The following is a 13,785-nucleotide window of genomic DNA, read 5'->3' as shown; positions in this document are numbered from 1 at the left end:
GGACTCAACACTGAGCACTGACACTAATTGAACACAGACCCCATTTGGGCCAGGGAGAAGCTCAGTGGTTAAGCACTATAGCTCTTGCAAAGGATTCAGGCTGGGTTCCCAGCACCGCACTGGGTGGTTCAAACTGCCTGTAACTCAGCTGAGGAATCCATTTGCCACTCTGGCTCCATGGCACTGCACACACATGGTACACATACAGATAAGAAGGCACACACACATACACATAAATAAAATTTCTAAACATACTCAAAAATTTTAAAAGTACTATTATCTTATTGAATCATTACATTGAATATAAGAAAGGAGATATAATCAAGTACTTTGTGTATGTGTGTAGGCAGACAGATACCATGGTGCCTGTGTGGAGGCTAAGACACAACTTGTCGGAGTTACTTCTCTCCTGTCATGTCCCCACTTTGAGGACAGATGGATTATAACAAACTATGTAAAGGCATCCTTTGCAAAGTTACAGTGGTAAAACCTCCATCTACTGAGTGGCTCGACTACATTTAACAATGTCTAAGTAAAGGAAATGGCGTTGCAATACAGGACAATGAAAAGAAACTCATGGCAGGGCCCACTGGGATCTGTGTCCAATTAGTGTCAGTGCTGGGGTCCAGTCCTTTGGGATTCTGCCTCTTCACACTGCTATGGAACAGCTACCTGTGTTCCCAGCGTTTCTACGTCTTTTATTTTTGTTGTTGTTGACAGAGGAAACATCCGTGCCCAGATGATCAAAGACCTCTAGGTTCCTATTTATAGATTTCATAATGAGACCACTTGCATTTCAAATAAAGGACTCTCTAGAAGCCTGTTTTTAATTTTGACTCACTGCTCTCTAGATCTTCTGTACTTTCCAAGGTTTATTTTTCATGGCATTCCTGGCTTAATTTTACTTTTGCTGAGTCATAAGTATTACTCATTCTTGGATTTCTACTTAGCTCTGGTGGGAGAAATAACGTTTGTTTAGTGTGTGTGTGTGTGTGTGTGTGTGTACTCCTGGGGGTGCATATGTGTGTGCATGTCAACATCATGTGTTGTTTCTCAGGACATCTCCAATTTGTTTTTAAGCAAGGCTTTCTCATGGAATCTGGAGACCAGCTTGACTAGATCAGCTGCCAGCAAGTCTGAGGGATCTGCCTGTCTCTACGTCCCCTGCAATTGGATTACAAGTGCATGCCCCCATGCTCAGATTTTTTCACACAGGTTCTGAGGATCAAACTCAGGTCTGCATGTTTGTGCAGCAAGCACCTCACCAACTGAGCTTTAAAGCTCATGGAGGACGATGTGCCCACTGGTGTGTTAGTGGCATGAATGTTAGGGGATTAACCAGTCACTTTGTGATTGATTGGGTTTGAGGTTTTTTCACGCTCAGGGGAGCTTTCATCATGCTCCCCTGATGAAAGGGTGACTTCAAGGGAGGTCACAGGCCCTAGTGAGGAATCCATCTCCACTGTTTTGCCAAATGGTCACATTGTCAGGCTTGCTTCTGAATATTTTTGCTTATACCCATGTATACAGTATCACAAGTCCTATTTTCAGTCTCAGTCAGAGAAGTTGCATTTTACAGTGAGCAGCAGGTCAGAGACTCACAACTGGCAAGATGCTGAGAACAAGTTACGGCTGAATGCCTTGCCTTAAATAAGACACGTAAATCACCCCTCTAAGACTCTTGGAACACTGTGGAACAGGGGCAGTGTGGAAGAGCCAGAGGGTAGAGAGGGATAGTGAGAAACGCTATCTTTGGACATGACGAGCTGTTTTACCTGTGAACTCACAGCAGCTGAGGTGCCTCTCAAGATGTTTGTACCACATTCCAGCATGGGGGGGGGGGGAGGCTCTCCCCCAGCTGAGGTGAGGAGCTCATGGTAGTTAATAGCTCCTAGTGGAGAGGGAGTCTATTGATAAGAAAGGAACCGCACACACACATGCAAGCAATTGTAATTACATTTGGTGGAAATACACACACACACACACACACACACACACACACACACACACACACACACGCTGTGAATGATAGTAGGAGGATGGTCTGTTGGGAAGGAGAAGGGAGAGGGAGTGAGCTACCGTAGGGAACACAGGGATGAATATGATAAAAATATATTACTTTTTTTTTATATGATGAGTACACTGTAGCTGTCTTCAGACATAGCAGAAGAAGAGGGCATCGGATCCCATTACAGATGGTTGTGAGCCACCATGTGGGTGCTGGGAATTGAACTCAGGACCTCTGGAAGAGCAATCAGTGCTCTTAACTACTGAGCCATCTCTCCAGCCCCCTAAAAATATATTACAAACATGCATAAACTTGCCAAAGAATAAATAAAAAAATATTCAAAATTATATTTTGGCGTTTTGATACAGGGTTTCTCTGTGTAGCCCTGGCTGACCTGGAACTCACTCTGTAGACCAGGGTGCCTTCAATGTCACAGAGACTCACCTGCCTCTGCCTCCCAAGTGCTGGAATTAAAGGCGTGCACCACCGCCTAGCATAACATTTCTTTTTTTAATGAAAGAATGACTTTAGCTGAAACAATGTTACGGAAAATAAGCTTTGTGGTTTCTTCCTACCCAGTGCCTCGGTTGCTTTTCTTTTCTCTCTGATTGACAGCTTGCCTGGGTACAACTTGGCTGGTATTAACTGTTTTTCTCCTCCAACCATGAGGATTCCTCTGTGCCTTCCAGCATGGAGAGTTGCTTGGCGCTCTTGACAGCTCTTGGAGGTAGACTACCCACCCATCATCCAGTCTCCTCCTTTTCCTTCTTATCAAATCCTGAGTTTATTTACATATGAAGATCCCTGTTGTAAAGAAGGGTGGCTACCTCCTCAGTACCAGACTATGCCCTTACCCCCCCCCCCCCCCCAGTTCTTATCAGGGATTGATTTAAGAATAGGTTTCCTGATGCTTCTCATTAAGGATGTGATTGTATACTGCAGCAGCCATCCTGTGACCATGAAAGGAAAAATGAATCATAAGCCTAAAGGAATCTGGGTTGTTGATGTAATTGAGATTGATTTAACTACTTTGCACGAGAAATGTTTAATTTGTGACTAGGTTTTAGATGGGATGGCTGCTCACTTGTTTGCTCTCTCTCCTCTCTGTCTGTGCCTCCCTCCCTCCCTCCTTCCCTCCCTCCCTCCCTCCCTCCCTCCTTCCCTCCCCCTCTCCATTTCCTTCCCTCCCTCCCTCTCCATTTTCTTCCCTCCCTCCTTCTTTCCCTCCCTCCTCCCTCCTTCCCTCCCTCCTTCTCCATCTCCTTCCCTCCCTCCCTGTAATTTTTCCTTCGTCCCTCACTCCCAGTCTTTTCTTTTTCTGGTCCTGGGATGGAGAGTAAAAGTTTTTGCATGTTGACACAGGTATCTATCACTATACCCTCAGTTTTTGTGTGTGTGTGTGTTTTATTTTGAGAAGGTGTCGCACCAAGTTGCCTAGCCTGCTATTGAACTCACTCTGCAACCTAGGCAGGCCCTGAACTTGCTTCAGCCTTCCAAGTGTCCCCAAGGAGCTGAGGTTAGAGGTATATACCACCATGGCCAGCTTTATTTTGCCTCTTAGCAGTATTAAATGACTTGCAAATCTCACTTTGGATCTTGGCACCTTAGACTGGCTGACTTTTATATTAAAATGATTTGAGCCAAATCTCCAATCTCTTCTTCATGGTGACACAAGAAATTACAACAGGAAAATGCATGCATCTGTACACCATACTGCTAGGTTTGCACAACTGGATGGGCTGTCAGGAGTTAACTCTGTCTGCTGGTTTGACTCTGAGTGGCCCGATGAGAAACTATTCCATAAAATCATGTCACATGCTTCTCATAGACACAGCAATGTCATCACCTCCTTGCTGTGGTGCATTCCAGAGACAGAGGCCACAGCACCAGTTTCACCCTGAAATCCATGTGGTGGCGATTGTCTGCACAGAGCCTGTTTCTGTTAGTGGACAAAAGTTTTTTTTCTTGGGAGAAGAAAGCCAAGATTAGGCAAAAACTCACAGTAGAGGAAGATCATAGGAAGAGTTTGCACTGTAGAAATGTGTGTTTTCAAAGGTTCCCTGCGGTGTTCTTCTATGCCTAATGCTCACTTAAAGAAAAAGTGATGCAGACTCTAAAACTAAACCAGAACAGCATGCAGCTAGTGAACAGTGCATCCGTTTAGGGCAAGCCCTGCCATGGAGAGGATCCGAAGGAGCCCGCTCATTTGGAAGTGGCTTCCACCTTCTCTCTACAACGGACTTTCCCAAGGTGGGGACATGCTCAGCTGCCCTGAGCTTTTCCACATGGAAGCTGTGGCCATCTGCAGTCGTGAACCAAGAGTCTTTGCCACGGAAACCCCAGATGGTGCTTTCAATTTAAGGCCCATATTGCACACAGATTTCTGCAACATGTGGTTTATTTCTTTTTCCTTATTGTTAATCAAAGCATGTTCATTTTTGGATGAAAAAAAAAAAGAAGATAAATATACAACAAAAATCATAACCCCAGGATTCTTAACATGTTAACAAATTTTTTTTCTAATGATGTTCATTTATATGTAGAACGTTGTTATTATTATTTATAAAAATGGGATTGTACCCTGACCGGCTCGCAGCTGCATGGTGTCCTACATATCCATCCCCAGCAGGCCAATGCTCACAGGTGACCTGAACATCATTCTCTGGGAGGCTTATGATGCAGTACTTCCTGACTTGGTGTTCAGAACACGAAAGCAAAAGAAGAGCTGCTGTGTGGGCTGCTCACTGTTCATCCTGCGTCCTCTCTGCTTCTCACATCAGCCTTCAGAGATGCTTCTTTGCTTCCTCTTTGGAGATAAGGAAGCATATTTAGACTGAGAGGAGATTAAACTTAGATTCACTTAGCTCCAAAGCCAGCTTTCCAGGGCACCATGGTGTATCCAGCTGCCACGACCTCTATCTAGATCAGAGGGAATCTGAGGTAGAGGCCGCATGGAGAGGAAATACTTCCAGTGGGGATGGAGAAGATTCAGAAGAGGACAAACAATGAAGACATGCAGCAGCTCAGGAGAGGAGGTGCACAGGCCACACTCTGTTACAGTTCAGTCACCAATAGCTGTCTCTTGAGCCTAGGTGGGAGAGGCCAGATGCGGAGTAAAGGTGAGAAGGCAAAGAGGCTTTCTTGGCCTAGAGCTAGCCCACGAGGAGCCTCAAGGTTGGTGATGGTTGGGTTTGACCTTCAGCTTGCAGATCTTTGTAGAACCCAAGCCTGCCTCTCCTGGGGAGTCCTTGTGGCCACAGAGTAGTGGGGTCCTCTTAGCATGTTCTCTGAAAACTATGGAAATCCATCCACACTACTGGCTAATAAAGATCACTGGCTCACTGTCCCGAATATGGAATATGTATACTTTAACCCATCACCAGGGGATGGGAAAGAAAGGCGAAGCCATCAGCTTGCAGGCACTTTAATGGGACGGACACACATAAAGAAATGGTTGTAACACAATAACTCAAGTGTGGTTTTCTGTTTGTGCTTTTGTTTGGACCTGGAAAGGCAAGCAAGTGTCCCCAGAAGGAGGTTTGAAATGGGCTTTGAAGGATGAACATCAAATGTGCTCAGAGGGAAGGATGCTTGGAAATAATGATGGCCAGTTCACTTGTGCTGAGTAAAGGAAGACCAAGGTCGGGGGTGGGGGGGGAGGAGGGTGGGGCTGTAAGACAGCTGGGCGACTTCTGTGGCAGCTGGCTCATCAGATGGGGAACTGTTTAAAGCATGTCAGAGCCCTGACATGATCTATGTTTTGGGCAGATACACCTGCTGAGCTGAGGAGGCTGTGGAGACCCTTGGCTAGTGAGGAGGAGTTTGTATGAAGGAGGTCTGTTTTAAGAATTACGGGAAAGAACAGATATGGTCTCAGGGACAAAAGGAAGGCATTCTTAGGGAAGCCTGAGAGTGTATATGATCTCTAGAGAAGCTGGGAAGGGTGGGTTCCCCCAACCTAGCTCTGGTCCTTGCCAGGAAGCCATCGAGAATACATGATCTGGATTGTCTATCTCCTACCCAACTCTGGTCTTTGCCCTGAGGTCTGTGGGCTCCCTGTGCTAGAGGGAGTGTGAGCTCCTTTAAAGGAAAGGCCTTCAGTGTCTATGAATGGCATCAAAACATTAGTTGACCAGTCTGGTCTAACCTGGGAGGAGAAAGGCCCTCAGCATACTTCTCTGTGCTGCCTTTCCAAGGGCAGTCAGGCTTTATGTAAAGGCTTTGCTATCAGGGGCAGGGTACCCCAGGAGACTGACCCTGGGGAGATGCTATACTCTGCCTGAGGACAGCCAAATCCCAGGAGACTTTTAGGAGAGTGGAAGCCAAGGAGAGGGCTAGGAGTGGCTCACCAGACAGACTGAAACTGGCTTCAAAGAGACAGCAGCACTGTCATTATAGGCAGGGACACAGGAGCAAGATTATGGGTTCAAATCCCAGCCCCAGCCTCTCCCTGCTGTGGGCGTCAGGAAGCTACATTATTCTTCCTGTCTTGTTTCTTCATCTGCCATCGGGGACAGTGATTTCATTGACTGTTGTTGTGAGATGGGGTCTCACTATGTAACACTGGTTCATCTGGAGCTAGAGATCCTCTGCTTCAATCTCTTGAGTGTTAGGTGGGTGGCAGGCATGCACAGCCATGCCTGGCATAGTTATGACCCTCACACTGAGTGCCCATGGAAAGGATCCCGAGTTGTTAGAACCTTAGTAGCACTGCCTCCCGCATTGGTGTCTCTGCCTTACTCTGAGCAGTGAGCTCCTGGGAAATCAGTCTGTCTTGGCTCAGCATCTTCTAAGGCTTTTCCTTCCCCCACACAGATAGGCGGAGCCATGGCGCAGAGGTACCACTCTTTTCCCCTTTCCTGAAGACCCAAGGACAAAGCCATGTCTTGATCTATCACAGGAGGGTGAGGGGGAGCACAGCACCCCACACAGTCAGGATATGCCAGCGGGGTAGCTGAGACAGCAAGGGAGGCGCCCCTGTGAAGACTCTTGCTGTACTTGGACCTCTCCAGATCACCCTTTCCCCGGAACATCAAAGTGGCTTATTTTATCCGTTTTGAATTTGAGTTCCAGGAATATTTAATGGGGTGTGTCAGGGCAAAACACGTATAATTTGTAGCCTCTCTCCAAATGAGACAGGGCAGGCTTCTACTTTAGCCAAGCTTGTCAGCTGCAACAGCTGGTCATGCCCTCTTTCTGTGGCCTCAGCATCTGCCTTTCTGTCTGAGTTTGGGGTTCCCCAAATGTTCCCTCTACTTCAGGGTTTTCCTAGGACACCAGGGCACCCTGACCGGTGCAGAGTAAAGATTTCTCAACTGTGAGAGTCTGAGATAAAAATGAAATCATTTTTCTGTCATCTGGACCTGTAGATTTAAATGATTTAAATGATCTCTGAGTGGAGATGTTGAAGTTATAGAATGACAGGAGTGTGGAGCCATGTAGGGGAGCCCTTTTCTACCAAGTGGTTCTCCTTAGAAAATGTCCTTATGTCTCCTCTGGGCAACAAATCAACTCCACCCACGAGGGACAAGCCTTGGAGTCTTTCTGTGTCCGAGTGGGCGAGGCAGCTCGCAGGCCCCAGTACATGGTTTTGTCTTCCCTGAGAAGTTTCACAATCGTGTTCTAATGTAAAAAAATACTGTCCAGTCCTGTGGCCCCTGAGAGCTTTGGTGAGCCGTGACGGATGGCTGTGGATACAGTGGAACAGGTCGACATCACCCACGCCTCTCCCTGGCTCCAAATGGGACCGCTGAGGCCAGCCTGGCTTGGATCATTTGTCTCCAAGTACCAGGGGATTTTCAAACAGCTGTGGAACCAACCGTTTCCAAGCAGAGCATAGTTCTGGCTTGTGGTCATAATAACACACACATGTGCTCCACAGCCGGCCCAAGTTCCCAAGGCACTGGGTGTGGTGGCTTTTCCTGCTTGGGATGCTGTGTCACCGCCTGGGTCTCTGTTTCTCCACTTCCACCCCAGTGGTGACACCATTCAGAACCAGTGTGAGACCTGCATTTGGGGCACACTTGGTGTGGGGCATTTCCCTTCCGTAATGGTTTGAGAAATGTTCCCCACAGGTTTCTGTTTTGAAGGCCCCTGTCACTGGTTGATGACGCTGTTTGGGGGTTATTAACCCTTAGGAGGTAGGCCTGGCTTGTGAAGCTCTATCTGCAAGGCTTTTGATTTTAGTACTTCCCTCTGTTTCCAGGTTCCACAGGTCCATACAGCCACCTCCTCAGGCTCTTTTTAGTCTTGACAGAATGGTTCCCCTGCCTTCCAGTCCTTAGAAATAAGAGCCTAGACAAACTTCTCCTTCCATAACTTGTTTCTGTCAGGTAGTTTGGTCACAACGACATAAGAGATACACAGCACTGGCAGGGCCTTCGTGTGCCTCTGAATGGATGCATCATGCTCCCTCTCCTTCTGCACCCCCTCCCCTGCATCATCTCCTCCCTGTCTTGAGTCTTTTTCTCTCCTGTTCTTCCTTAGAGAGGCTTTCTCCAGAGGAGAGAGGTAAGGTCAGTGCAGAAAATCCACAGAATTTGGGTGGCAGCAACCATTGCCTGCTTCCTCTCAGAGGCCAGGTATGGCTCCCCTTTGGGTGTTCTGTAATCTGTTGGAAGTCCAGCAGAGCCTGGGCTGCTTTGGCTTGCTAGGCAGAGTCAAAGGAGGAGACACTGCGTCAAGAACAGTGACAGTAGAGGCCTTGAGCAGTCTGGAACTCAGGGTAGAACTCCAGGTCTGAAAGGACCTCTAAGTCAGCACAAGACACCAAAGTCAAATCCTCAGCGCAAAGGAGATTTTTATTTGCCCCAGAAGGACAATGGGCAGAGAATGAGAGACAAAGGCAGGAGACAGAGGATGAGGGAGAAGGGAAGAGTAACAAGGGAAAGGGGAGGAGGAGAGCAAGGGAGATGGGGAAGGAACATTTGCCCCAGCAGGACAAAGGACTGCTCTGGCTAGAGTGAAGACAGCCGTGGCACATAGGAAAATGGTAGTTTATAAAGGTACAAGGAGAAACCCTGTATACGGATGAGGTGTTTCATTTTAATTTGGCATGTTAATTAGGTGACCCAAAAGGGGCTTTTGATTGCTGGATGTCACAACTTTGATAGCTGGACCTTGGTAGTCAGCCTCAGGGGCAGGAACTGGTCAAACAGGGGAATAGACCTTGGTGGCTAGCTTTAGGAATGTAATCTAACAGTTTAGCAAGGCAGGGGGAATTGAGGAAGAGCAAGGCCTGCCAGAGCCCTTCAAGGTCAGCCTTGGCTGGACTTGGGTTTCTAGAGACTATGGTGTGAGTGGAAAAGGCAAGAGTGACTGCCCAGAACACAGTGAGAAAAGAGACAGGGACACTGGAGGCTGGAGAGATGGTCAGAGGTTAAGAACACTGGCTGTGCTCTTCCAGAGGACCAGGTTCAATCCCAGACCCCACACGATGCTCACAACTCTCTGTACCTCTAGTTCTAGGGATCTAATGCCCTCATCTTGTCTCCTCAGACACCAGGTATGCATATGGTACACACACACACACACACACACACACACACACACACACACACACACGTGCCTGGAAAACTAGAGATAAATCTAATTGTTGAGTTATTTCTGAGCTAGGCCTGGTGCCTCATGCCTTTAATCCCCAGACTCAGGAGGCAGAGAGAGACATATCCCTGTGAATTTGAGGCCAGCCTGGTCTACAAGTGAGTCCAGGACAGCCAAGGCTGTTACACAGAGAAACCCTGTCTTGAAAAATAAAACACAAGTTATTTCTGGTTTGTGAAATTATGGGTGAGTTTTATTTTCTCCTCAGCTATATCCCCCACTTCACACGAATCAGTACTTACATTGCATCATGAAAAAAAAAAAGTTGTTCTCCATGGTGCAGTAATACCTTCCCTCTCTACCTCCTCTCTCTTTGCCAAGTCATCAGGAATGCTTTAATAAATAAAATAATTAATTAATTCCCATTACATCCCAATATCAACTCCTCCTTCTCCCAGTACTCTTTCACAAGATCATCCCTCCATTCCTCTCCCCTCCTCCTCTGAGAAGGGGGAGCCCCCCAAGTGGTTATACTCCCCTCCACCACACACCAATCACTGCAGGGCTAGGTGCCTCCACTCCCACTGAGGCCAGACAAGGAGGCCCTGTAGGGGAACAGGATCCACAGACAGGCAACAGAGTCAGAGTCAGCCTCTACTTCAGTTGTTGGAGGATCTGCATGAAGACCAAGCTGCACATCTGCTACTTATGTCCAGGTCTTTGGTCAGTGGTTCAGTGTCTGGGAGCCCCCAAGGGCACAGGCTAGTTGATTCTGTTGGTCATCTCAGCACACAGGCTGAGAACAGCAGTGCATGTGCCCCCTTTCTAGAGCTGGGAGGGCAACTCAGGGGTTGTCTGTCTGTCTGTCTGTCTGTCTGAATCGGTTCATGTTGCTGAAGGAACTGGGCTAAGCCAGGACTCTGGTGCCTGGTTTGGAGCTTTTCATGGCCCTATGATTCTGCAGGTGGGACTCTCAGCTGTCTCAGCCCCCAATAGCATCCCATGAATTTGACCTGAAAAAGACAGCAGTGTCTCAGTTTCTACATCTCTGGAAAGTGTTAGCCAGATTTCCATCACCATGGCAACACATCTGAGACATTATTTATTAAAAGGAATGGTTTGTTTTGGTTCACAGTTTGAGAGAGTTGGCCTTGTTGCTTTTTAGCCTGTGAGGCAGAACATCAAAGTGGGGATTTAGCAGAGGAGACTGTTCACTTCCTGGTACTTAGGAGACAAGTAGAGACTAAGAGTCAGGTCCTAAATTCCCCTCCCAGAGCAAGTCCCTATGCCCCGGATTCCATTGTGTTCCACTTTCTAAAGGCTCCACTACCTCCCAATAGTGTCACAGGTTGGAGTCTAGGCATTGCACATAAGGGCTTTGTGGTGGAAGGTCATCTAAACCACAGCTCAGAGGACCTGACCGTATCACTACACTGCCTAGACCATTAGTGGCTTATAACCATCTTAGGCAGGGTCCTCCATCTTGGGCATTCTGAGACGGGGCTTCCATGGACATGGGGAGTGTCCCAAGCACTGCAGGATCCTAGTGGCATCTCTGTCTCTTCTTGCTAGATGCTGTTAGACAGAGGCATGTCCAGAAGAAGAAGAAGTGTTCTTTAATCAGAACAATGGAAGGGCCACAGTCTCTCCGAAGGAGTGAAACTGTACACGTGGGGGTGCTTCAGGTTTTAGAGGATGGAAAGAGGACTTTCGGGGATGGAAGATTCCACCTGTGATTCTGTTTCCCCGCAGTCTTTAAGTTGAAGGTGCTACTCACAGCTAGATATTGATAGATTTACCAGAATCCCACAGGTCTCAGTGAAGCCAAGCTCTGGACCACCTGAGGCTTTTATGACATTAATCCTTCAGATGTTACTAACATGTCCCTCCCTCCCTCTCACCCCTCCCAGTTGTGTATCATAGACTAGAGGACACCACCTGCTGGGGAATCCCTAGGACCCTGGCTTTTCCTTATCTCTGCCAGGAAGGAAGTCTCCCTTAGCACAACCCTCTGCATCCCCTCCTTTCTCTCCATCTCCCTCATGCTCATCTTCTTGGCATGTTAAATATTGACTTTCTCTCTGACCCCATGACCCAAGTGGGACTGATACACAGAAGTGTGTGGAAAGCACCAAGCTGCTTGTGGGTCTCCTCAATAGAGAGTGAGCCCGTGAGTTCAGGGACTATGTGGTTTACAACCTCGAACCCCCTCCTGGACTGAGAACGTGCTGAATCATAAAAAGAATGGAAAGGGGTGTGGGGAGGGAGGGCAAAAAGGGGTCTGTGGGGGCAACTGCTTGTCTTGCCCATGAATGGTTGATAATTTGAGTTTATCAAACCAACTGACAACACATGAACAGGGAACAAGGTTGACCACTGATCATGTGGTGAGACTCCTGCAAGAAGCAATCCATGTGGTTACCACCTCAGAGACCTGTTCACAAGGAGAGGGGAGTGGGGGCTGTAGGCAGGTTTGGTGGAGGAACTAACGGTTTTGAGGGGAGATAAACAGTTCCAGAGGAGAGACAGTAGCCTGAAACACACAGGGGGTGGGGCGGGACAAAGATTGTAGGGTTACCCTGCCAAAGGACAGGGTGGGAGGGGGTCGCTGGTGATGGAGACCCTGAGACCCTTCTGGCAGATCCTCTTTCATTAGGTAAGTCTCAGAAAAAGCCTCTCCCTGCAGCTTTGGAGTGTCACTTTCTGAGCCCCAGCAGAGGGCAGGAGAAAAGGAAAGATGGGGCAGAGAGGAGAGGGGCAGGCAGAAAGTTCTTGTCTGGCTTTGGTTTACCAAGGTCTGATGTCTGATACTCTAGTCTCTCTGTCTGTCTGTCTCTGTCTGTCTGTCTCTCTGTCTGTCTCTCTGTCTGTCTCTCTCTGTCTGCCTCTCTCTCTCTCTCTCTCTCTCTCTCTCTCTCTCTCTCTCTCTCTCTCTCTCTCTCTCTCTCTCTCTCTCCCTCTCTCCTCTCTGTCTCTTCCTGTATTGCCTTGCCACGTCCTTCCTTCTTGGAAGAGTTCTGTGAGAGGGGCCACAGCCAAGCTTGTCTCCAGCAACCTGGGGAAATGAAACCCAGGATCATCCCACCCGAAATCATTCTCCCTGTGCAGCTGCAGCCAAGCCTCAGGAAGCCAGACCTCTAACTCCCAGGCTCCGCCTCTGCGAGCCTATGTTTCCTAACATGAAATGCAGATCCCCCAAGGCTCACCTGGGTGCGGTCTGTGGCGCGCAGAACTGAGAGCCAATCCGTAGCTCATCCAGCAGGGTCCTCTGGGCACAGAAAACGGTTCAGCCCATGTTAATTGAATCAAAGTCAAAAAAATCTGATCTCTAACATTTGTAGGGCCCTGCCCAGCTGCAGAAGAAGCCACACACCCGCACCCAAGAAGCCAGGCATTCTGGGTCCGTTGCTCTGCAGCTTGTTTTGCTCCAGCCCTGGCTTGCTGTGTGCCTTCGGTTAAGTTTTCTGGATGGTCCTTGTCTCTCACGTGGCAATTCCCTGGTTCTCCAGGGCTGTGCCTCAGTCTTGCATAGGGTGGTGTCTAGCTGACAGAGACTACGGGACACAGCAGCTATCTCCCTGTTGAATTCCTCTGCTGCTAATTCTGGCTTCTGTTTGAGGATATGGTAGTAAGGACAGCAGCCACAAAGACCAGGGTCCTTTCTGTGCTCAGTATCGGCTCGCTGACGATAATACTGACGTGGTGCAGGACAGCAATGTCCAGTGTGGTGCACAAAGATATTAACAGGAAATTCGCTGAGTGGAACATTGCAGGGTGCTGCTGCTGGCCGAGAAAAAAAAATCACACTTTCAGCATCAGGAAAAAAAAAAAAAAAAAAAAAAAAAAAAAAAGCTGCTTCCTCTAAACCAAGACTTCTTTAAAAAATAGTATTTTTTATTAATTTTGTGATATTTTCTCCTCCCACTCCTTCCTAACTCCTTCCGGATTCCCCTCCCCTCCTACCTTCCTGTCCTATGTTTTTGTTGTTGTTTTTAACTAGCCCACTCTATTGCATGTGTGCTGCTCATATTTCCTCATGGGTATGAAGGAATCGCTGAAGTATGGAGTACTTACCAGGGCCACACTGTTTAAAAGGTGACGACTCTCACTCTCCCAGAAGACCCCTGCTCAGCTAGGGCTGGGGTTCATGACCCCTCCCATCCATGTTGGATTGTTGATTGGCTTGCTCATGTGTGGTCTTGTGTGGGTAACCACACATGGTTGGTTCATGGGTG

The 13,785-nt window shown here is 48.0% G+C and overlaps 1 long non-coding RNA gene across 1 annotated transcript; it reads right to left on the bottom strand.

Moving 5' to 3' along the window:
• Positions 1–9,781: 9,781 nt before the first annotated feature.
• On the bottom strand, positions 9,782–13,325 carry LOC143443382 (uncharacterized). Its single transcript, XR_013112334.1, has 2 exons — positions 12,757–13,325; positions 9,782–10,563 (listed from the first exon to the last, which is right to left on the bottom strand). It is a non-coding gene; the product is annotated as an uncharacterized LOC143443382 (long non-coding RNA).
• Between the last annotated feature and the right edge of the window lie 460 nt (positions 13,326–13,785).

This window comes from Arvicanthis niloticus, chromosome 8 (genome assembly GCF_011762505.2).
Source record: "Arvicanthis niloticus isolate mArvNil1 chromosome 8, mArvNil1.pat.X, whole genome shotgun sequence".
In the NCBI taxonomy this organism is placed as follows: Eukaryota; Metazoa; Chordata; class Mammalia; order Rodentia; family Muridae; genus Arvicanthis; species Arvicanthis niloticus.
The sequence above is the reverse complement of the archived record's forward strand: the minus strand, read 5'-3'. Positions and strand labels throughout refer to the sequence as shown.